The 22,497-nt window shown below is 52.1% G+C and overlaps 4 non-coding genes across 4 annotated transcripts; all 4 read right to left on the bottom strand.

Moving 5' to 3' along the window:
* Window positions 1–8,237: 8,237 nt before the first annotated feature.
* Window positions 8,238–8,310, bottom strand: TRNAK-CUU (transfer RNA lysine (anticodon CUU)). Its single transcript has one exon. It is a non-coding gene; the product is annotated as a tRNA-Lys (tRNA).
* A 4,017-nt stretch (window positions 8,311–12,327) lies between these two features.
* TRNAK-CUU (transfer RNA lysine (anticodon CUU)) lies at window positions 12,328–12,400 on the bottom strand. The gene has a single exon. It is a non-coding gene; the product is annotated as a tRNA-Lys (tRNA).
* Window positions 12,401–14,767: 2,367 nt separating this feature from the next.
* Window positions 14,768–14,840, bottom strand: TRNAK-CUU (transfer RNA lysine (anticodon CUU)). Its single transcript has one exon. It is a non-coding gene; the product is annotated as a tRNA-Lys (tRNA).
* Window positions 14,841–21,270: 6,430 nt separating this feature from the next.
* TRNAN-GUU (transfer RNA asparagine (anticodon GUU)) lies at window positions 21,271–21,343 on the bottom strand. Its single transcript has one exon. It is a non-coding gene; the product is annotated as a tRNA-Asn (tRNA).
* Between the last annotated feature and the right edge of the window lie 1,154 nt (window positions 21,344–22,497).

Below are 22,497 nucleotides of genomic sequence, written 5' to 3'. Positions count from 1 at the left end.
TAAGCCGCAGCGAAATATCTGAAAAAGGTGAGAGTTAATTTTAAACCCGAAAATGGAGAAGCCTTTAAAAAGCATCACGCCCAACGTGGGGCTTGAATCCACGACCCTGAGATTAAGAGTCTCACGCGCTACCGACTGAGCTAGCCGGGCTGCTGTGCCTATGTCATTTCACACACCCTCTGTGTGTTGTTTGTGAGGAAGTAGTGTGTGGTTATCCCAGGAGGCCCCCTTGTTTCATTTTCTCTGCTGCTGACTCGACACAGGCACCTTTCTCTTTCTCCATCTCTCGCTCTAACCCAGTCTTATGTCCCCATCAGTCTCTCTGGAGCTCACTCTGGTACATACATGCATCTGTCCTCTCAACCTGTCTCTGGGCACATACTTAAATGTCCAGTAGAGAACAGTGTGAACTCTCCCTGTTTCGCGAGGTGGCAGTCAGCCTCCAGAGATGTGTCCGGAGGCTGCCGGAATGGCCGAGCGGTGTAAGGTGCCACATTCAAGAGCAGTATCTTCCCCAGTCCTGTGGTCAAATCCCGCTGCTGACATAAAGTAGTTTTCATACCTACTTTAATCATAACACCAGCGGGGATGAGACCTTAAACTCCTCTTTTTGAAAGGATGGGGGTGGGGACAGGACGGACCGGAGCGGACTCCGAGCTCGCCGTAAGCACGGGCGGCTCAGGCAAGGAAAGGGCGCAGGAAGGCTTGGCCTAGGACCGCTCCCAGCAGCGCCTTCCAGGGCGGGAAGTGCTGCATTGTGTGGAGTCCAGTGGGAATCGTGAGGCAAACTGCAGGATGTGTGTGTGTGTGTAGTTTTAAGCCTCAGCAAAATATCTGAAAAAGGTGAGAGTTAATGTTAAACCCGAAAATGGAGAAGCCTTTAAAAGCATCACACCCAACATAGGTCTCGAACCCACAACCCTGAGATTAAGAGTTTCATGCTCTACCAACTGAGCTAGCCTGGCTGCTGTGACTATGACATTTCACACACTCTCTGTGTGTTCTTTGTGAGGAAGTAGTGTGTGGTTATCCCAGGAGGCCCCTTTGTTTCATTTTCTCTGCTGCTGACTCGACACAGGCACCTTTCTCTTTCTCCATCTCTCGCTCTACCCCAGTCTTATGTCCCCATCAGTCTCTCTGGAGCTCACTCTGGTACATACATGCATCTGTATTCTTAACCTGTCTCTGGGCAAATACTTAAATGTCCAGTAGAGAACAGTGTGAACTCTCCCCGTGTCGCGAGGTGGCAGTCAGCCTCCAGAGCCGTGTTCCGCAGGCTGCCGGAATGGCCGAGCGGTGTAAGGCGCCACATTCAAGAGCATTATCTTCCCCAGTCCTGTGATCAAATCCCGCTGCTGACATAAAGTAGTTTTCATTCCTACTTTAATCATAACACCAGCGGGGATGAGACTTTAAACTCCTCTTTATGAAAGGATGGGGGTGACAGGACGGACCGGAGCGGACTTCGAGCTTGCTGTAAGCATGGGCGGCTCAGGCTAGGAAAGGGCGCAGGAAAGGCTCGGCATAGGACCGCTCTCAGTGGCGCCTCCCAGGGCGGGAAGTGCTGCGTTGTGTGGAGTCCTGTGGGAATCGTGAGGCAAACTGCAGGATGTGTGTGTGTGTGTAGTTTTAAGCATCAGGAAAATATCTGAAAAAGGTGAGAGTTAATGTTAAACCCGAAAATGGAGAAGCCTTTAAAAAGGACCACGCCCAACGTGGGGCTCGAACCCACGACTCTGAGATTAAGAGTATCATGCTCAACCAACTGAGCTAGTCAGGCTGCTGTAACTGTGTCATTTCACACACCCTCTGTGTGTTCTTTGTGAGGAAGTAGTGTGTGGTTATCCCAGGAGGCCCCTTTGTTTCATTTTCTCTGCTGCTGACTCCACACAGGCACCTTTCTCTTTCTCCATCTCTCGCTCTAACCCAGTCTTATGTCCCCATCAGTCTCTCTGGAGCTCACTTTGGTACATACATGCATCTGTCCTCTCAACCTGACTCTGGGCACATACTTAAATGTCCAGTAGAGAACAGTGTGAACTTTCCCTGTTTCGCGAGGTGGCAGTCAGCCTCCAGAGCCGCGTTTCGGAAGCTGCCGGAATGGCCGAGCGGTGTGAGGTGCCACATTCAAGAGCAGTATCTTCCCCAGTCCTGTGATCAAATACCGCTGCCAATATAAAGTAGTTTTCATACCTACCTTAATCAAAACACCGGCGGGGATGAGACTTTAAACTCCTCTTTTTGAAAGGATGGGGGGGACAGGACGGACCGGAGCGGACTCCGAGCTCGCTGTAAGCACGGGCGGCTCAGGCTAGGAAAGGGCGCAGGAAAGGCTCGGCATAGGACCGCTCCCAGCGGCGCCTCCCAGGGCGGGAAGTGCTGCGTTGTGTGGAGTCCTGGGGGAATCGTGAGGCAAACTGCAGGATGTGTGTGTGTGTGTAGTTTAAAGCCTCAGCAAAATATCTGAAAAAGGTGAGAGTTAATGTTAAACCCGAAAATGGAGAAGCCTTTAAAAAGCATCACACCCAACGTGGGGATCGAACCCACGACCCTGAGATTAAGAGTCTCATGCTCTACCGAATGAGCTAGCCGGGCTGCTGTGCCTATGTCATTTCACACACCCTCTGTGTGTTCTTTGTGAGGAAGTAGTGTGTGGTTATCCCAAGAGGCCCCTTTGTTTCATTTTCTCTGCAGCTGACTCAACACAGGCACCTTTCTCTTTCTCCATCTCTCGCTCTACCCCAGTCTTATGTCCCCATCAGTCTCTCTGGAGCTCACTTTGGTACATACATGCATCTGTCCTCTCAACCTGACTCTGGGCACATACTTAAATGTCCAGTAGAGAACAGTGTGAACTCTCCCTGTTTCGCGAGGTGGCAGTTAGCCTCCAGAGCAGTGTTTCAGAGGCTGCCGGAATGGCCGAGAGGTGTGAGGCGCCACATTCAAGAGCAGTATCTTCCCCAGTCCTGTGATCAAATACCGCTGCCAACATAAAGTAGTTTTCATACCTACCTTAATCATAACACCAGTGGGGATGAGACCTTAAAATCCTCTTTTTGAAAGGATGGGGTTGGACAGGACGGAGCGGAGCGGACTCCAAGCTCGCTGTAAGCAAGGGCGGCTCAGGCTAGGAAAGGGCGCAGGAAAGGCTTGGCCTAGGACCGCTCCCAGCGGCGCCTCCCAGGGCGGGAAGTGCTGCGTTGTGTGGAGTCCTGTGGGAATCGTGATCCAAACTGCAGGATGTGTGTGTGTGTGTGTAGTTTTAAGCCGCAGCGAAATATCTGAAAAAGGTGAGAGTTAATTTTAAACCCGAAAATGGAGAAGCCTTTAAAAAGCATCACGCCCAACGTGGGGCTTGAATCCACGACCCTGAGATTAAGAGTCTCACACGCTACCGACTGAGCTAGCCGGGCTGCTGTGCCTATGTCATTTCACACACCCTCTTTGTGTTCTTTGTGAGGAAGTAGTGTGTGGTTATCCCAGGAGGCCCCCTTGTTTCATTTTCTCTGCTGCTGACTCGACACAGGCACCTTTCTCTTTCTCCATCTCTCGCTCTACCCCAGTCTTATGTCCCCATCAGTCTCTCTGGAGCTCACTCTGGTACATACATGCATCTGTCCTCTCAACCTGTCTTTGGGCACATACTTAAATGTCCAGTAGAGAACAGTGTGAACTCTCCCTGTTTCGCGAGGTGGCAGTCAGCCTCCAGAGCCATGTTTCGGAGGCTGCCGGAATGGCCGAGCGGTGTGAGGCGCCACATTCAAGAGCAGTATCTTCCCCAGTCCTGTGATCAAATACCGCTGTAAACATAAAGTAGTTTTCATACCTACTTTAATCATAACACCAGCGGGGATGAGACCTTAAAATCCTCTTTTTGAAAGGATTGGGGGGGACAGGACGGAGCGGACTCCGAGCTTGCTGTAAGCACGGGCGGCTCAGGCTAGGAAAGGGCGCAGGAAAGACTTGGCCTAGGACCGCTCCCAGCGGCGCCTCCCAGAGCGGGAAGTGCTGCGTTGGGGGGAGTCCTGTGGGAATCGTGAGGCAAACTGCAGGATGTGTGTGTGTGTGTAGTTGTAAGCCGCAGCGAAATATCTGAAAAAGGTGAGAGTTAATGTTAAACCCGAAAATGGAGAAGTCTTTAAAAAGCATCACACCGAACGTGTGGCTCGAACCCACGACCCTGAGATTAAGAGTCTCATGCTCTACCGACTGAGCTAGCCGGCCTGCTGTGCCTATGTCATTTCACACACCCTCTGTGTGTTCTTTGTAAGGAAGTAGTGTGTGGTTATCCCAGGAGGCCCCTTTGTTTCATTTTCTCTGCTGCTGACTCGACACAGGCACCTTTCTCTTTCTCCATCTCTCGCTCTACCCCAGTCTTAAGTCCCCTTTAGTCTCTCTGTAGCTCACTGTGGTACATACATGCATCTGTCGTCTCAACCTGTCTCTGGGCACATACTTAAATGTCCAGTAGAGAACAGTGTGAACTCTCCCTGTTTCGCGAGGTGGCAGTCAGCCTCCAGAGCCGTATCCAGAGGCTGCCGGAATGGCCGAGCGGTGTAAGGTGCCACATTCAAGAACAGTATCTTCCCCAGTCCCGTGGTCAAATCCCGCTGCTGACATAAAGTAGTTTTCATACCTACTTTATTCATAACACCAGCGGGGATGAGACCTTAAACTCCTCTTTTTGAAAGGATGGGGGGGGACAGGACGGACCGGAGCGGACTCCGAGCTCGCTGTAAGCACGGGCGGCTCAGGCTAGGAAAGGGCGCAGGACAGGCTCGGCCTAGGACCGCTCCCAGCGGCGCCTCCCAGGCGGGAAGTGCTGCGTTGTGTGGAGTCCTGGGGGAATCGTGAGGCAAACTGCAGGATGTGTGTTTGTGTATTTTTAAGCCTCAGCGAAATATCTGAAAAAGGTGAGATTTAATGTTAAACCCAAAAAGGGAGAAGCCTTTAAAAAGCATCATGCCCAACATGGGGCTCGAACCCACAACCCTGAGATTAAGAGTCTTACGCTCTACCAACTGAGCTAGCCGGGCTGCTGTGCCTATGTCATTTCACACACCCTCTGTGTGTTCTTTGTGAGGAAGTAGTGTGTGGTTATCCCAGGAGGCCCCTTTGTTTCATTTTCTCTGCTGCTGACTCGACCCAGGCACCTTTCTCTTTCTCCATCTCTCGCTCTACCCTAGTCTTATGTCCCCATCAGTCTCTCTGGAGCTCACTCTGGTACATGCATGCATCTGTCCTCTCAACCTGTCTCTGGGCACATACTTAAATGTCCAGTAGAGAACAGTGTGAACTCTCCCTGTTTCGCGAGGTGGCAGTCAGCCTCCAGAGCAGTGTTTCGGAAGCTGCCGGAATGGCCGAGCGGTGTGAGGCGCCACATTCAAGAGCAGTATCTTCCCCAGTCCCGTGGTCAAATCCTGCTGCTGACATAAAGTAGTCTTCATACCTACTTTAATCATAACACCAGCGGGGATGAGACTTTAAACTCCTCTTTTTGAAAGGATGGGGGGGACAGGACGGACCGGAGCAGACTCCGAGCTCGCTGTAAGCACATGCAGCTCAGGCTAGGAAAGGGCGCAGGAAAGGCTTGGCCTAGGACCGCTCCCAGCGGCGCCTCCCAGGGTGGGAAGTGCTGCGTTGTGTGGAGTCCTGTGGGAATCGTGAGGTAAACTGCAGGATGTGTGTGTGTGTGTGTAGTTTTAAGCCTCAGCGAAATATCTGAAAAAGGTGGGAGTTAATGTTAAACCTGAAAATGGAGAAGCCTTTAAAAAGCATCACGCCCAACGTGGAGCTCGAGCCCACGACCCTGAGATTAAGAGTCTTATGCGCTACCAACTGAGCTAGCTGGGCTGCTATGTCTATGTCATTTCACACACCCTCTGTGTGTGCTTTGTGAGGAAGTAGTGTGTGGTTATCCCAGGAGGCCCCTTTGTTTCATTTTCTCTGCTGCTGACTCGACACAGGCACCTTTCTCTTTCTCCATCTCTCGCTCTACTCCAGTCTTATGTCCCCATCAGTCTCTCTGGAGCTCACTGTGGTACATACATGCATCTGTCCTCTCAACCTGTCTCTGGGGATATACTTAAATGTCCAGTAGAGAACAGTGTGAACTCTCCCTGTGTCGCGAGGTGGCAGTCAGCCTCCAGAGGCGTGTTCCGGAGGCTGCCGGAATGGCCGAGCGGTGTAAGGCGCCACATTCAAGAGCAGTATCTTCCCTAGTCCCGTGGTCAAATCCCGCTGCTGACATAAAGTAGCTTTCATACCCACTTTCATCATAACACCAGGGGGGATGAGACCTTAAACTCCTCTTTTTGAAAGGATGGGGGGTGGGGGACAGGACGGACCGGAGAGGACTCCGAGCTCGCTGTAAGCACGGGCGGCTCAGGCTAGGAAAGGGCGCAGGAAAGGATCGGCCTAGGACCACTCCCAGCGGCGCCTCCCAGGGCGGGAAGGGCTGCGTTGTGTGGAGTCCTGTGGGAATCGTGAGGCAAACTGCAGGATGTGTGTGTGTGTGTGTAGTTTTAATTCTCAGCGAAATATCTGAAAAAGGTGAGAGTTAATGTTAAACCCGAAAATGGAGAAGCCTTTAAAAAGCATCACACCCAACGTGGGGCTCAAACCCACGACCCTGAGATTAAGAGTCTCATGCTCTACCGACTGAGCTAGCCAGGCTGACGTGCCTATGTCATTTCACACACCCTCTGTGTGTTCTTTGTGAGAAAGTAGTGTGTGGTTATCCCAGGAGGCCCCTTTGTTTCATTTTCTTTGCTGCTGACTCGACACAGGCACCTTTCTCTTTCTCCATCTCTCGCTCTACCACAATCTTATGTCCCCATCAGTCTCTCTGGAGCTCACTCTGGTACATACATGCATCTGTCCTCTCAACCTGTCTCTGGGCACATACTTAAATGTCCAGTAGAGAACAGTGTGAACTCTCCCTGTGTCGCGAGGTGGCAGTCAGCCTCCAGAGACGTGTTCCACAGGCTGCCGTAATGGCTGAGCGGTGTAAGGTGCCCCATTCAAGAGCAGTATCTTCCCCAGTCCCATGGTCAAATCCTGCTGCTGACATAAAGTAGTTTTCATACCTACTTTAATCATAACACCAGCGGGGATGAGACTTTAAACTCCTCTTTTTGAAAGGATGGGGGGGGGACAGGACGGACCGGAGCGGACTCCGAGCTCGCTGTAAGCACGGGCGGCTCAGGCTAGGAAAGGGCACAGGAAAGGCTCGGCCTAGGACCGCTCCCAGCGGCGCCACCCAGGGCCGGAAGTGCTGCGTTGTGTTGAGTCCTGTGGGAATCGTGAGGCAAACTGCAGGATGTGTGTGTGTGTAGTTTTAAGCCTCAGAAAAATATCTGAAAAAGGTGAGAGTTAATGTTAAACCCGAAAAAGGAGAAGCCTTTAAAAAGCATCACGCCCAACGTGGGGCTCGAACCCACGACCCTGAGATTAAGAGTCTCATGCGCTACCGACTGAGCTAGCCGGGCTGCTGTGTCTAAGTCATTTCACACACCCTCTGTGTGTGCTTTGTGAGGAAGTAGTGTGTGGTTATCCCATGGAGGCCCCTTTGTTTCATTTTCTCTGCTGCTGACTCGACACAGGCACCTTTCTCTTTCTCCATCTCTCGCTCTACTCCAGTCTTATGTCCCCATCAGTCTCTCTGGAGCTCACTGTGGTACATACATGCATCTGTCCTCTCAACCTGTCTCTGGGGATATACTTAAATGTCCAGTCGAGAACAGTGTGAACTCTCCCTGTGTCGCGAGGTGGCAGTCAGCCTCCAGAGCCGTGTTCTGGAGGCTGCCGGAATGGCCAAGCGGTGTAAGGCGCCACATTCAAGAGCAGTATCTTCCCTAGTCCCGTGGTCAAATCCCACTGCTGACATAAAGTAGCTTTCATACCTACTTTAATCATAACACCAGGGGGGATGAGACCTTAAACTCCTCTTTTTGAAAGGATGAGGGGGGGACAGGACGGACCGGAGCGGACTCCGAGCTCGCTGTAAGCACGGGCGGCTCAGGCTAGGAAAGGGCGCAGGAAAGGCTCGGCCTAGGACCACTCCCAGCAGCGCCTCCCAGGGCGGGAAGTGCTGCGTTGTGTGGAGTCCTGTGGGAATCGTGAGGCAAACTGCAGGATGTGTGTGTGTGTGTGTAGTTTTAATTCTCAGCGAAATATCTGAAAAAGGTGAGAGTTAATGTTAAAACCGAAAATGGAGAAGCCTTTAAAAAGCATCACACCCAACGTGGGGCTCGAACCCACGACCCTGAGATTAAGAGTCTCATGCTCTACCGACTGAGCTAGCCGGGCTGACGTGCCTATGTCATTTCACACACCCTCTGTGTGTTCTTTGTGAGGAAGTAGTGTGTGGTTATCCCAGGAGGCCCCTTTGTTTCATTTTCTTTGCTGCTGACTCGACACAGGCACCTTTCTCTTTCTCCATCTCTCGCTCTACCCTAGTCTTATGTCCCCATCAGTCTCTCTGGAGCTCACTCTGGTACATGCATGCATCTGTCCTCTCAACCTGTCTCTGGGCACATACTTAAATGTCCAGTAGAGAACAGTGTGAACTCTCCCTGTTTCGCGAGGTGGCAGTCAGCCTCCAGAGCAGTGTTTAGGAAGCTGCCGGAATGGCCGAGCGGTGTGAGGCGCCACATTCAAGAGCAGTATCTTCCCCAGTCCCGTGGTCAAATCCTGCTGCTGACATAAAGTAGTCTTCATACCTACTTTAATCATAACACCAGCGGGGATGAGACTTTAAACTCCTCTTTTTGAAAGGATGGGGGGGACAGGACGGACCGGAGCAGACTCCGAGCTCGCTGTAAGCACATGCAGCTCAGGCTAGGAAAGGGCGCAGGAAAGGCTTGGCCTAGGACCGCTCCCAGCGGCGCCTCCCAGGGTGGGAAGTGCTGCGTTGTGTGGAGTCCTGTGGGAATCGTGAGGTAAACTGCAGGATGTGTGTGTGTGTGTGTGTAGTTTTAAGCCTCAGCGAAATATCTGAAAAAGGTGGGAGTTAATGTTAAACCTGAAAATGGAGAAGCCTTTAAAAAGCATCACGCCCAACGTGGGGCTCGAGCCCACGACCCTGAGATTAAGAGTCTTATGCGCTACCAACTGAGCTAGCTGGGCTGCTATGTCTATGTCATTTCACACACCCTCTGTGTGTGCTTTGTGAGGAAGTAGTGTGTGGTTATCCCAGGAGGCCCCTTTGTTTCATTTTCTCTGCTGCTGACTCGACACAGGCACCTTTCTCTTTCTCCATCTCTCGCTCTACTCCAGTCTTATGTCCCCATCAGTCTCTCTGGAGCTCACTGTGGTACATACATGCATCTGTCCTCTCAACCTGTCTCTGGGGATATACTTAAATGTCCAGTAGAGAACAGTGTGAACTCTCCCTGTGTCGCGAGGTGGCAGTCAGCCTCCAGAGCCGTGTTCCGGAGGCTGCCGGAATGGCCGAGCGGTGTAAGGCGCCACATTCAAGAGCAGTATCTTCCCTAGTCCCGTGGTCAAATCCCGCTGCTGACATAAAGTAGCTTTCATACCTACTTTCATCATAACACCAGGGGGGATGAGACCTTAAACTCCTCTTTTTGAAAGGATGGGGGGGGGGACAGGACGGACCGGAGAGGACTCCGAGCTCGCTGTAAGCACGGGCGGCTCAGGCTAGGAAAGGGCGCAGGAAAGGATCGGCCTAGGACCACTCCCAGCGGCGCCTCCCAGGGGGGGAAGGGCTGCGTTGTGTGGAGTCCTGTGGGAATCGTGAGGCAAACTGCAGGATGTGTGTGTGTGTGTGTGTAGTTTTAATTCTCAGCGAAATATCTGAAAAAGGTGAGAGTTAATGTTAAACCCGAAAATGGAGAAGCCTTTAAAAAGCATCACACCCAACATGGGGCTCAAACCCACGACCCTGAGATTAAGAGTGTCATGCTCTACCGACTGAGCTAGCCAGGCTGACGTGCCTATGTCATTTCACACACCCTCTGTGTGTTCTTTGTGAGAAAGTAGTGTGTGGTTATCCCAGGAGGCCCCTTTGTTTCATTTTCTTTGCTGCTGACTCGACACAGGCACCTTTCTCTTTCTCCATCTCTCGCTCTACCACAATCTTATGTCCCCATCAGTCTCTCTGGAGCTCACTCTGGTACATACATGCATCTGTCCTCTCAACCTGTCTCTGGGCACATACTTAATTGTCCAGTAGAGAACAGTGTGAACTCTCCCTGTGTCGCGAGGTGGCAGTCAGCCTCCAGAGACGTGTTCCACAGGCTGCCGTAATGGCCGAGCGGTGTAAGGTGCCCCATTCAAGAGCAGTATCTTCCCCAGTCCCATGGTCAAATCCTGCTGCTGACATAAAGTAGTTTTCATACCTACTTTAATCATAACACCAGCGGGGATGAGACTTTAAACTCCTCTTTTTGAAAGGATGGGGGGGGACAGGACGGACCGGAGCGGACTCCGAGCTCGCTGTAAGCATGGGCGGCTCAGGCTAGGAAAGGGCGCAGGAAAGGCTCGGCCTAGGACCGCTCCCAGCGGCGCCACCCAGGGCCGGAAGTGCTGCGTTGTGTTGAGTCCTGTGGGAATCGTGAGGCAAACTGCAGGATGTGTGTGTGTGTAGTTTTAAGCCTCAGAAAAATATCTTAAAAAGGTGAGAGTTAATGTTAAACCCGAAAAAGGAGAAGCCTTTAAAAAGCATCACGCCCAACGTGGGGCTCGAACCCACGAACCTGAGATTAAGAGTCTCATGCGCTACCGACTGAGCTAGCCGGGCTGCTGTGTCTATGTCATTTCACACACCCTCTGTGTGTGCTTTGTGAGGAAGTAGTGTGTGGTTATCCCATGGAGGCCCTTTGTTTCATTTTCTCTGCTGCTGACTCAACACAGGCACCTTTCTCTTTCTCCATCTCTCGCTCTACTCCAGTCTTATGTCCCCATCAGTCTCTCTGGAGCTCACTGTGGTACATACATGCATCTGTCCTCTCAACCTGTCTCTGGGGATATACTTAAATGTCCAGTCGACAACAGTGTGAACTCTCCCTGTGTCGCGAGGTGGCAGTCAGCCTCCAGAGCCGTGTTCTGGAGGCTGCCGGAATGGCCAAGCGGTGTAAGGCGCCACATTCAAGAGCAGTATCTTCCCTAGTCCCATGGTCAAATCCCACTGCTGACATAAAGTAGCTTTCATTCCTACTTTAATCATAACACCAGGGGGGATGAGACCTTAAACTCCTCTTTTTGAAAGGATGACGGGGGGACAGGACGGACCGGAGCGGACTCCGAGCTCGCTGTAAGCACGGGCGGCTCAGGCTAGGAAAGGGCGCAGGAAAGGCTCGGCCTAGGACCACTCCCAGCGGCGCCTCCCAGGGCGGGAAGTGCTGCGTTGTGTGGAGTCCTGTGGGAATCGTGAGGCAAACTGCAGGATGTGTGTGTGTGTGTGTGTGTAGTTTTAATTCTCAGCGAAATATCTGAAAAAGGTGAGAGTTAATGTTAAAACCGAAAATGGAGAAGCCTTTAAAAAGCATCACACCCAACGTGGGGCTCGAACCCACGACGCTGAGATTAAGAGTCTCATGCTCTACCGACTGAGCTAGCCGGGCTGACGTGCCTATGTCATTTCACACACCCTCTGTGTGTTCTTTGTGAGGAAGTAGTGTGTGGTTATCCCAGGAGGCCCCTTTGTTTCATTTTCTTTGCTGCTGACTCGACACAGGCACCTTTCTCTTTCTCCATCTCTCGCTCTACCACAGTCTTATGTCCCCATCAGTCTCTCTGGAGCTCACTCTGGTACATACATGCATCTGTCCTCTCAACCTGTCTCTGGGCACATACTTAAATGTCCAGTAGAGAACAGTGTGAACTCTCCCTGTGTCGCGAGGTGGCAGTCAGCCTCCAGAGCCGTGTTCCGCAGGCTGCCGTAATGGCCGAGCAGTGTAAGGTGCCACATTCAAGAGCAGTATCTTCCCCAGTCCCGTGGTCAAATCCCGCTGCTGACAAAGTACTTTTCATACCTACTTTAATCATAACACCAGCGGGGATGAGACTTTAAACTTCTCTTTTTGAAAGGATGGGGGGGGACAGGATGGACCGGAGCGGACTCCGAGCTCGCTGTAAGCACGGGCAGCCCAGGCTAGGAAAGGGCGCAGGAAATGCTCGGCCTAGGACCGCTCCCAGCGGCGCCAACCAGGGCGGGAAGTGCTGCGTTGTGTGGAGTCCTGTTGGAATCGTGAGGCAAACTGCAGGATGTGTGTGTGTATAGTTTTAAGCCTCAGAAAAATATCTGAAAAAGGTGAGAGTTAATGTTCAACCCGAAAATGGAGAAGCCTTTAAAAAGCATCACACCCAACGTGGGGCTCGAACCCACGACCCTGAGATTAAGAGTCTCATGCTCTACCGACTGAGCTAGCCGGGCTGACGTGCCTATGTCGTTTCACACACCCTCTGTGTGTTCTTTGTGAGGAAGTAGTGTGTGGTTATCCCAGGAGGCCCCTTTGTTTCATTTTCTTTGCTGCTGACTCGACACAGGCACCTTTCTCTTTCTCCATCTCTCGCTCTACCCCAGTCTTATGTCCCCATCAGTCTCTCGGGAGCTCACTCTGGTACATACATGCATCTGTCCTCTCAACCTGTCTCTGGGCACATACTTAAATGTCCAGTAGAGAACAGTGTGAACTCTCCCTGTGTCGCGAGGTGGCAGTCAGCCTCCAGAGCCGTGTTCCGCAGGCTGCCGGAATGGCAGAGCGGTGTAAGGTGCCACATTCAAGAGCAGTATCTCCCCCAGTCCCGTGGTCAAATCCCGCTGCTGACATAAAGTAGTTTTCATACCTACTTTAATCATAACACCAGCGGGGATGAGACTTTAAACTCCTCTTTTTGAAAGGATGGGGGGGGGAGAGGACGGACCGGAGCGGACTCCGAGCTCGCTGTAAGCACCTGCGGCTCAGGCTATGAAAGGGCGCAGGAAAGGCTCGGCCTAGGACCGCTCCCAGCGGCGCCACCCTGGCGGGAAGTGCTGCGTTGTGTGGAGTCCTGTGGGAATCGTGAGGCAAACTGCAGGATGTGTGTGTGTGTGTGTAGTTTTAAGCCGCAGCGAAATATCTGAAAAAGGTGAGAGTTTATGTTAAACCCGAAAATGGAGAAGCCTTTAAAAAGCATCACACCCAACGTGGGGCTCGAACCCACGACCCTGAGATTAAGAGTCTCATGCTCTACCGACTGAGCTAGGCGGACTGCTGTACCTGTATCATTTCACACACCCTCTGTGTGTTCTTTGTGAGGAAGAAGTGTGTGGTTATCCCAGGAGGCCCCTTTGTTTCATTTTCTCTGCTGCTGACTCGACCCAGGCACCTTTCTCTTTCTCCATCTCTCGCTCTACTCCAGTCTTATGTCCCCATCAGTCTCTCTGGAGCTCACTGTGGTACATACATGCATCTGTCCTCTCAACCTGTCTCTGGGCATATACTTAAATGTCCAGTAGAGAACAGTGTGAACTCTCCCTGTGTCGCGAGGTGGCAGTCAGCCTCCAGAGTTGTGTCTGGAGGCTGCCGGAATGGTCGAGCGGTGTAAGGCACCACATTCAAGAGCAGTATCTTCCGCAGTCCTGTGGTCAAATCCCGCTGCTGACAAAGTAGTTTTCATACCTACTTTAATCATAACACCAGCGGGGATGAGACCTTAAACTCCTCTTTTTTAAAGGATTGGGGGGACAGGACGGACCGGAGCGGACTCCGAGCTCGCTGTAAGCACGGGCGGCTCAAGGTAGGAAAGGGCGCAGGAAAGGCTTGGCCTAGGACCGCTCCCAGCGGCGCCTCCCAGGACGGGAAGTGCTGCGTTGTGTGGAGTCCTGTGGGAATCGTGAGGCAAACTGCAGGATGTGTGTTTGTGTATTTTTAAGCCTCAGCGAAATATCTGAAAAAGGTGAGAGTTTATGTTAAACCCGAAAATGGAGAAGCCTTTAAAAAGCATCACACCCAACGTGGGGCTCGAACCCACGACCCTGAGATTAAGAGTCTCATGCTTTACCGACTGAGCTAGGCGGGCTGCTGTGCCTATATCATTTCACACACCCTCTGTGTGTTCTTTGTGAGGAAGTAGTGTGTGGTTATCCCAGGAGGCCCCTTTGTTTCATTTTCTCTGCTGCTGACTCGACCCAGGCACCTTTCTCTTTCTCCATCTCTCGCTCTTCTCCAGTCTTATGTCCCCATCAGTCTCTCTGGAGCTCACTGTGGTACATACATGCATCTGTCCTCTCAACCTGTCTCTGGGCATATACTTAAATGTCCAGTAGAGAACAGTGTGAACTCTCCCTGTGTCGCGAGTTGGCAGTCAGCCTCCAGAGCCGTGTTCCGGAGGCTGCCGGAATGGCCGAGCGGACTAAGGGGCCACATTCAAGGGCAGTATTTTCCCCAGTCCTGTGGTCAAATCCCGCTGCTGACATTAGTTTTCATACCTACTTTAATCATAACACCAGGGGGAATGAGACCTTAAACTCCTCTTTTTGAAAGGATGGGGGGGGACAGGACGGACCGGAGCTGACTCCGAGCTCGCTGTAAGCACGGGCGGCCCAGGCTAGGAAAGGGCGCAGGAAAGGCTCGGCCTAGGACCACTCCCAGCGGCGCCTCCCAGGGCGGGAAGTGCTGCGTTGTGTGGAGTCCTGTGGGAATCGTGAGGCAAACTGCAGGATGTGTGTGTGTGTGCAGTTTTAAGTCTCAGCGAAATATCTGAAAAAGGTGAGAGTTAATGTTAAACCCTAAAATGGAGAAGCCTTTAAAAAGCATCACACCCAACGTGGGGCTCGAACCCACGACCCTGAGATTAAGAGTCTCATGCTCTACCAACTGAGCTAGCCAGGCTGACGTGCCTATGTTATTTCACACACCCTCTGTGTGTTCTTTGTGAGGAAGTAGTGTGTGGTTATCCCAGGAGGCCCCTTTGTTTCATTGTCTTTGCTGCTGACTCGACACAGGCACCTTTCTCTTTCTCCGTCTCTCGTTCTACCCCAGTCTTATGTCCCCATCAGTCTCTCTGGAGCTCACTCTGGTACATACATGCATCTGTCCTCTCAACCTGTCTCTGGGCACATTCTTAAATGTCCAGTAGAGAACAGTGTGAACTCTCCCTGTTTCGCGAGGTGGCAGTCAGCCTCTAGAGTTGTGTCCGGAGGCTGCCGGAATGGTTGAGCGGTGTAAGGCGCCACATTCAAGACAGTATCTTCCCCAGTCCTGTGGTCAAATCCCGCTGCTGACAAAGTAGTTTTCATACCTACTTTAATCATAACACCAGCGGGGATGAGACCTTAAACTCCTCTTTTTTAAAGGATGGGGGGGGACAGGACGGACCGGAGCGGACTCCGAGCTCGCTGTAAGCACGGGCGGCTCAAGCTAGGAAGGGGCGCAGGAAAGGCTTGGCCTAGGACCGCTCCCAGCGGCGCCTCCCAGGACGGGAAGTGCTGCGTTGTGTGGAGTCCTGTGGGAATCGTGAGGCAAACTGCAGGATGTGTGTTTGTGTATTTTTAAGCCTCAGCGAAATATCTGAAAAAGGTGAGAGTTTATGTTAAACCCGAAAATGGAGAAGCCCTTAAAAAGCATCACACCCAACGTGGGGCTCGAACCCACGACCCTGAGATTAAGAGTCTCATGCTCTACCAACTGAGCTAGGCGGGCTGCTGTGCCTATATCATTTCACACACCCTCTGTGTGTTCTTTGTGAGGAAGTAGTGTGTGGTTATCCTAGGAGGCCCCTTTGTTTCATTTTCTCTGCTGCTGACTCGACCCAGGCACCTTTCTCTTTCTCCATCTCTCGCTCTACTCCAGTCTTATGTCCCCATCAGTCTCTCTGGAGCTCACTGTGGTACATACATGCATCTGTCCTCTCAACCTGTCTCTGGGCATATACTTAAATGTCCAGTAGAGAACAGTGTGAACTCTCCCTGTGTCGCGAGGTGGCAGTCAGCCTCCAGAGTTGTCTCCGGAGGCTGCCGGAATGGTTGAGCGGTGTAAGGTGCCACATTCAAGAGCAGTATCTTCCCCAGTCCTGTGGTCAAATCCCGCTGCTGACAAAGTAGTTTTCATACCTACTTTAATCATAACACCAGCGGGGATGAGACCTTAAACTCCTCTTTTTTAAAGGATGGGGGGGACAGGACGGACCGGAGCGGACTCCGAGCTCGCTGTAAGCACGGGCGGCTCAAGCTAGGAAAGGGCGCAGGAAAGGCTTGGCCTAGGACCGCTCCCAGCGGCGCCTCCCAGGACGGGAAGTGCTGCGTTGTGTGGAGTCCTGTGGGAATCGTGAGGCAAACTGCAGGATGTGTGTTTGTGTATTTTTAAGCCTCAGCGAAATATCTGAAAAAGGTGAGAGTTTATGTTAAACCCGAAAAAGGAGAAGCCTTTAAAAAGCATCACACCCAAGGTGGGGCTCGAACCCACGACCCTGAGATTAAGAGTCTCATGCTCTACCGACTGAGCTAGGCAGGCTGCTGTGCCTATATCATTTCACACACCCTCTGTGTGTTCTTTGTGAGGAAGTAGTGTGTGGTTATCCCAGGAGGCCCCTTTGTTTCATTTTCTCTGCTGCTGACTCGACCCAGGCACCTTTCTCTTTCTCCATCTCTCGCTCTACTCCAGTCTTATGTCCCCATCAGTCTCTCTGGAGCTCACTGTGGTACATACATGCATCTGTCCTCTCAACCTGTCTCTGGGCATATACTTAAATGTCCAGTAGAGAACAGTGTGAACTCTCCCTGTGTCGCGAGGTGGCAGTCAGCCTCCAGAGCCGTGTTCTGGAGGCTGCCGGAATGGCCGAGCGGTGTAAGGTGCCACATTCAAGGGCAGTATCTTCCCCAGTTCTGTGGTCAAATCCCGCTGCTGACATTAAGTAGTTTTCATACCTACTTTAATCATAACACCAGGGGGGATGAGACCTTAAACTCCTCTTTTTGAAAGAATGGGGGGGGACAGGACGGACCGGAGCGGACTCCGAGCTCGCTGTAAGCACGGGCGGCCCAGGCTAGGAAAGGGCGCAGGAAAGGCTCGGCCTAGGACCACTCCCAGCGACGCCTCCCAGGGCGGGAAGTGCTGCGTTGTGTGGAGTCCTGTGGGAATCGTGAGGCAAACTGCAGGATGTGTGTGTGTCTGTAGTTTTAAGTCTCAGCAAAATATCTGAAAAAGGTGAGAGTTAATGTTAAACCCGAAAATGGAGAAGCCATTAAAAAGCATCACACCCAATGTGGGGCTCGAACCCACGACCCTGAGATTAAGAGTCTCATGCTCTACCGACTGAGCCAGCCGGGCTGAAGTGCCTATGTTATTTCACACACCCTCTGTGTGTTCTTTGTGAGGAAGTAGTGTGTGGTTATCCCAGGAGGCCCCTTTGTTTCATTGTCTTTGCTGCTGACTCGACACAGGCACCTTTCTCTTTCTCCGTCTCTCGCTCTACCCCAGTCTTTTGTCCCCATCAGTCTCTCTGGAGCTCACTCTGGTACATACATGCATCTGTCCTCTCAACCTGTCTCTGGGCACATACTTAAATGTCCAGTAGAGAACAGTGTGAACTATCCCTGTGTCGCGAGGTGGCAGTCAGCCTCCAGAGCTGTGTTCTGCATGCTGCCGGAATGGCCGAGCGGTGTAAGGCGCCACATTCAAGAGCAGTATCTTCCCCAGTCCCGTGGTCAAATCCTGATGCTGACATAAAGTAGTTTTCATACCTACTTTAATCATAACACCAGCGGGGATGAGACTTTAAACTCCTCTTTTTGAAAGGATGGGGGGGGACAGGACGAACCGGAGCGGACTCCGAGCTCGCTGTAAGCACGGGCGGCTCAGGCTAGGAAAGGGCGCAGGAAAGGCTCGGCCTAGGACCGCTCCCAGCGGCGCCACCCAGGGCGGGAAGTGCTGCGTTGTGTGGAGTCCTGTGGGAATCGTGAGGCAAACTGCAGGATGTGTGTGTGTGTAGTTTTAAGCCTCAGCAAAATATCGGAAAAAGGTGAGAGTTAATGTTCAACCCGAAAATGGAGAAGCCTTTAAAGACCATCACGCCCAACGTGGGTCTCAATCCCACAACCCTGAGATTAAGAGTCTCATGCTCTACCGACTGAGCTAGCCAGGATGCTGTGCCTCTGTCATTTCACACACCCTCTGTGTGTTCTTTACGAGGAAGTAGTGTGTGGTTATCCCAGGAGGCCCCTTTGTTTCATTTTCTCTGCTGCTGACTCGACACAGGCACCTTTCTCTTTCTCCATCTCTAGCTCTACCCCAGTCTTATGTCCCCATCAGTCTCTCTGGAGCTCACTCTGGTACATACATGCATCTGTCCTCTCAACCTGTCTCTGGGCAAGTACTTAAATGTCCAGTAGAGAACAGTGTGAACTCTCCCTGTGTCGCGAGGTGGCAGTCAGCCTCCAAAGCCATGTTCCGTAGGTCGCTGGAATGGCCGAGCGGTGTAAGGCACCACATTTAAGAGCAGTATATTCCCCAGTCCTGTGATCAAATCCCGATGCTGTCATAAAGTAGTTTTCATACCTACTTTAATCATAACACCAGCGGGGATAAGACTTTAATCTCCTCTTTTTGAAAGGATGGGTGGGGACAGGACGGACCGGAGCGGACTCCGAGCTCGCTGTAAGCACGGGTGGCTCAGGCTAGGAAAGGGCGCAGGAAAGGCTCGCATAGGACCGCTCCCAGCGGCGCCTCCCAGGGTGGGAAGTGCTGAGTTGTGTGGAGTCCTGTGGGAATCGTGAGGCAAACTGCAGGATGTGTATGTGTGTGTGTAGTTTTAAGCCTCAGCAAAATATCTGAAAAAGTGAGAGTTTATGTTAAACCCGAAAATGGAAAAGCCTTTAAAAAGCATCACTCCCAACGTGGGGCTCGAACCCACGACCCTGAGATTAAGAGTCTCATGCTCTACCGACTGAGCTAGGCGGGCTGCTGTGCCTATATCATTTCACACACCCTCTGTGTGTTCTTTCTGAGGAAGTAGTGTGTGGTTATCCCAGGAGGCCCCTTTGTTTCATTTTCTCTGCTGCTGACTCGACACAGGCACCTTTCTCTTTCTCCATCTCTCGCTCTACCCCAGTCTTATGTCCCCATCAGTCTCTCTGGAGCTCACTCTGGTACATACATGCATCTGTCCTCTCAACCTGTCTCTGGGCATATACTTAAATGTCCAGTAGAGAACAGTGGGAACTCTCCCTGTGTCGCGAGGTGGCAGTCAGCCTCCAGAGCGGTGTCCCGGAGGCTGCCGGAATGGCCGAGCGGTGTAAGGTGCCACCTTCTAGAGCAGTATCTTCCCCAGTCCCGTGGTCAAATCCCGCTGCTGACATAAAGTAGTTTTCATACCTACTTCAATCATAACACCAGGGCGGATGAGACCTTAAACTCCTCTTTTTGAAAGGATGGGGGGGGACAGGACGGACCGGAGCGGACTCCGAGCTCGCTGTAAGCACGGGCGGCTCAGGCTAGGAAAGGGCGCAGGAAAGGCTCGGCCTAGGACCACTCCCAGCGGCGCCTCACAGGGCGGGAAGTGGTGCGTTGTGTGGAGTTCTGTGGGAATCGTGAGGCAAACTGCAGGATGTGTGTGTGTGTGTAGTTTTAAGTCTCAGCGAAATATCTGAAAAAGGTGAGAGTTAATGTTAAACCCGAAAATGGAGAAGCCTTTAAAAAGCATCACCCCCCCCGTGGGGCTCGAACCCACGACCCTGAGATTAAGAGTCTCATGCTTTACCGACTGAGCTAGCCGGGCTGCTGTGCCTATGTCATTTCACACACCCTCTGTGTGTTCTTTGTGAGGAAGTAGTGTGTGGTTATCCCAGGAGGCCCCTTTGTTTCATTTTCTCTGCTGCTGACTCGACACAGGCACCTTTCTCTTTCTCCATCTCTCGCTCTACCCCAGTCTTATCTCCCCATCAGTCTCTCTGGAGCTCACTCTGGTACATACATGCATCTGTCCTTTCAACCTGTCTCTGGGCACATGCTTAAATGTCCAGTAGAGAACAGTGTGAACTCTCCCTGTTTCGCGAGGTGGCAGTCAGCCTCCAGGGCCGTATTTGGAAGCTGCCGGAATGGCCGAGCGGTGTAAGGCGCCACATTCAAGAGCAGTATCTTCCCCAGTCCCGTGGTCAAATCCCGCTGCTGACATATAGTAGTTTTCATACCTACTTTAATCATAACACCAGCGGGGATGAGACCTTAAACTCCTCTTTTTGAAAGGATGGGGTGGGACAGGACGTACCGGAGCGGACTCCGAGCTCGCTGTAAGCACGGGCGGCTCAGGCTAGGAAAGGGCGCAGGAAAGGCTCGGCCTAGGACCGCTCCCAGGGGCGCCTCCCAGGGCGGGAAGTGCTGCGTTGTTTGGAGTCCTGTGGGAATCGTGAGGCAAACTGCAGGATGTGTGTTTGTGTATTTTTAAGCCTCAGCGAAATATCTGAAAAAGGTGACAGTTAATGTTAAACCCGAAAATGGAGAAGCCTTTAAAAAGCATCACGCCCAACGTGGGGCTCGAACCCACAACCCTGAAATTAAGAGTCTCATGTTCTACCAACTGAGCTAGCCAGCCTGCTGTGCTTATGTCATTTCACACACCCTCTGTGTGTTCTTTGTGAGGAAGTAGTGTGTGGTTATCCCAGGAGGCCCCTTTGTTTCATTTTCTCTGCTGCTGACTCGACACAGGCACCTTTCTTTCTCCATCTCTCGCTCTACCCCAATCTTATGTCCCTTCATTCTCTCTGGAGCTCACTCTGGTGAATAAATGCATCTGTCCTCTCAACCTGTCTCTGGGCACATACTTAAATGTCCAGTAGAGAACAGTGTGAACTCTCCCTGTTTCGCGAGGTGGCAGTCAGCCTCCAGAGCTGTGTCCGGAGGCTGCCGGAATGGTCGCGTGGTGTAAGGCGCCACATTCAAGAGCAGTATCTTCCCCAGTCCTGTGGTCAAATCCCGCTGCTGACAAAGAAGTTTTCATACCTACTTTAATCATAACACCAGCGGGGATGAGACCTTAAACTCCTCTTTTTTTAAGGATGGGGGGGGACAGGACGGACCGGAGCGGACTCCGAGCTCGCTATAAGCACGGGCGGCTCAGGCTAGGAAAGGGCGCAGGAAAGGCTCGGCCTAGGACCGCTCCCAGCGGCGCCTCCCAGGGCGGGAAGTGCTGCGTTGTGTGGAGTACTGTGGGAATCGTGAGGCAAACTGCAGGATGTGTGTTTGTGTATTTTTAAGCCTCAGCGAAATATCTGAAAAAGGTGAGAGTTAATCTTAAACCCGAAATTGGAGAAGCTTTAAAAAAGCATCACTCCCAACGTGGGGCTCGAACCCACGACCCTGAGATTAACAGTCTCATGCTCTACCGACTGAGCTAGCCGGGCTGCTGTGCCTATGTCATTTCGCACACCCTCTGTGTGTTTTTTGTGAGGAAGTAGTGTGTGGTTATCCCAGGAGGCCCCTTTGTTTCATTTTCTCTGCTGCTGACTCGACCCAGGCACCTTTCTCTTTCTCCATCTCTCGCTCTACTCCAGTCTTATGTCCCCTTCAGTCTCTCTGGAGCTCACTGTGGTACATACATGCATCTGTCTTCTCAACCTGTCTCTGGGCACATACTTAAATGTCCAGAAGAGAACAGTGTGAACTCCCCCTGTTTCGCGAGGTGGCAGTCAGCCTCCGGTGCCGTATTTGGAAGCTGCCGGAATGGCCGAGCGGTGTAAGGCGCCACATTCAAGAGCAGTATCTTCCCCAGTCCTGTGGTCAAATCCTGCTGCTGACATAAAGTAGTTTTCATACCTACTTTATTCATAACACCAGCGGGGATGAGACCTTAAACTCCTCTTTTTGAAAGGATGGGGGGGACAGGACGGACCGGAGCCGACTCCGAGCTCGCTGTAAGCACGGGCGGCTCAGGCTAGGAAAGGGCGCAGGACAGGCTCGGCCTAGGACCGCTCCCAGCAGCGCCTCCCAGGGCGGGAAGTGCTGCGTTGTGTGGAGTCCTGTGGGAATCGTGAGGCAAACTGCAGGATGTGTGTTTGTGTATTTTTAAGCCTCAGCGAAATATCTGAAAAAGGTGAGAGTTAATGTTAAACCCAAAAAGGGAGAAGCCTTTAAAAAGCATCATGCCCAACATGGGGCTCGAACCCACAACCCTGAGATTAAGGGTCTCATGCTCTACCGACTGAGATAGCCAGGTTGCTGTGCCTATGTCATTTCACACACCCTCTGTGTGTTCTTTGTGAGGAAGTAGTGTGTGGTTATCCCAGGAGCCCCCTTTGTTTCATTTTCTCTGCTGCTGACTCGACACAGGCACCTTTCTCTTTCTCCATCTCTCGCTCTACCCCACTCTTATTTCCCCATCAGTCTCACTGGAGCTCACTCTGGTACATACATGCATCTGTCCTCTCAACCTGTCTCTGGGCACATACTTAAATGTCCAGTAGAGAACAGTGTGAACTCTCCCTGTTTCGCGAGGTGGCAGTCAGCCTCCAGAGCCGTGTTTCGGAAGCTGCCGGAATGGCCGAGTGGTGTGAGGCGC

This window comes from Pleurodeles waltl, chromosome 6, assembly GCF_031143425.1.
Source record: "Pleurodeles waltl isolate 20211129_DDA chromosome 6, aPleWal1.hap1.20221129, whole genome shotgun sequence".
NCBI classification, from domain to species: Eukaryota; Metazoa; Chordata; class Amphibia; order Caudata; family Salamandridae; genus Pleurodeles; species Pleurodeles waltl.
The sequence above is the reverse complement of the archived record's forward strand: the minus strand, read 5'-3'. Positions and strand labels throughout refer to the sequence as shown.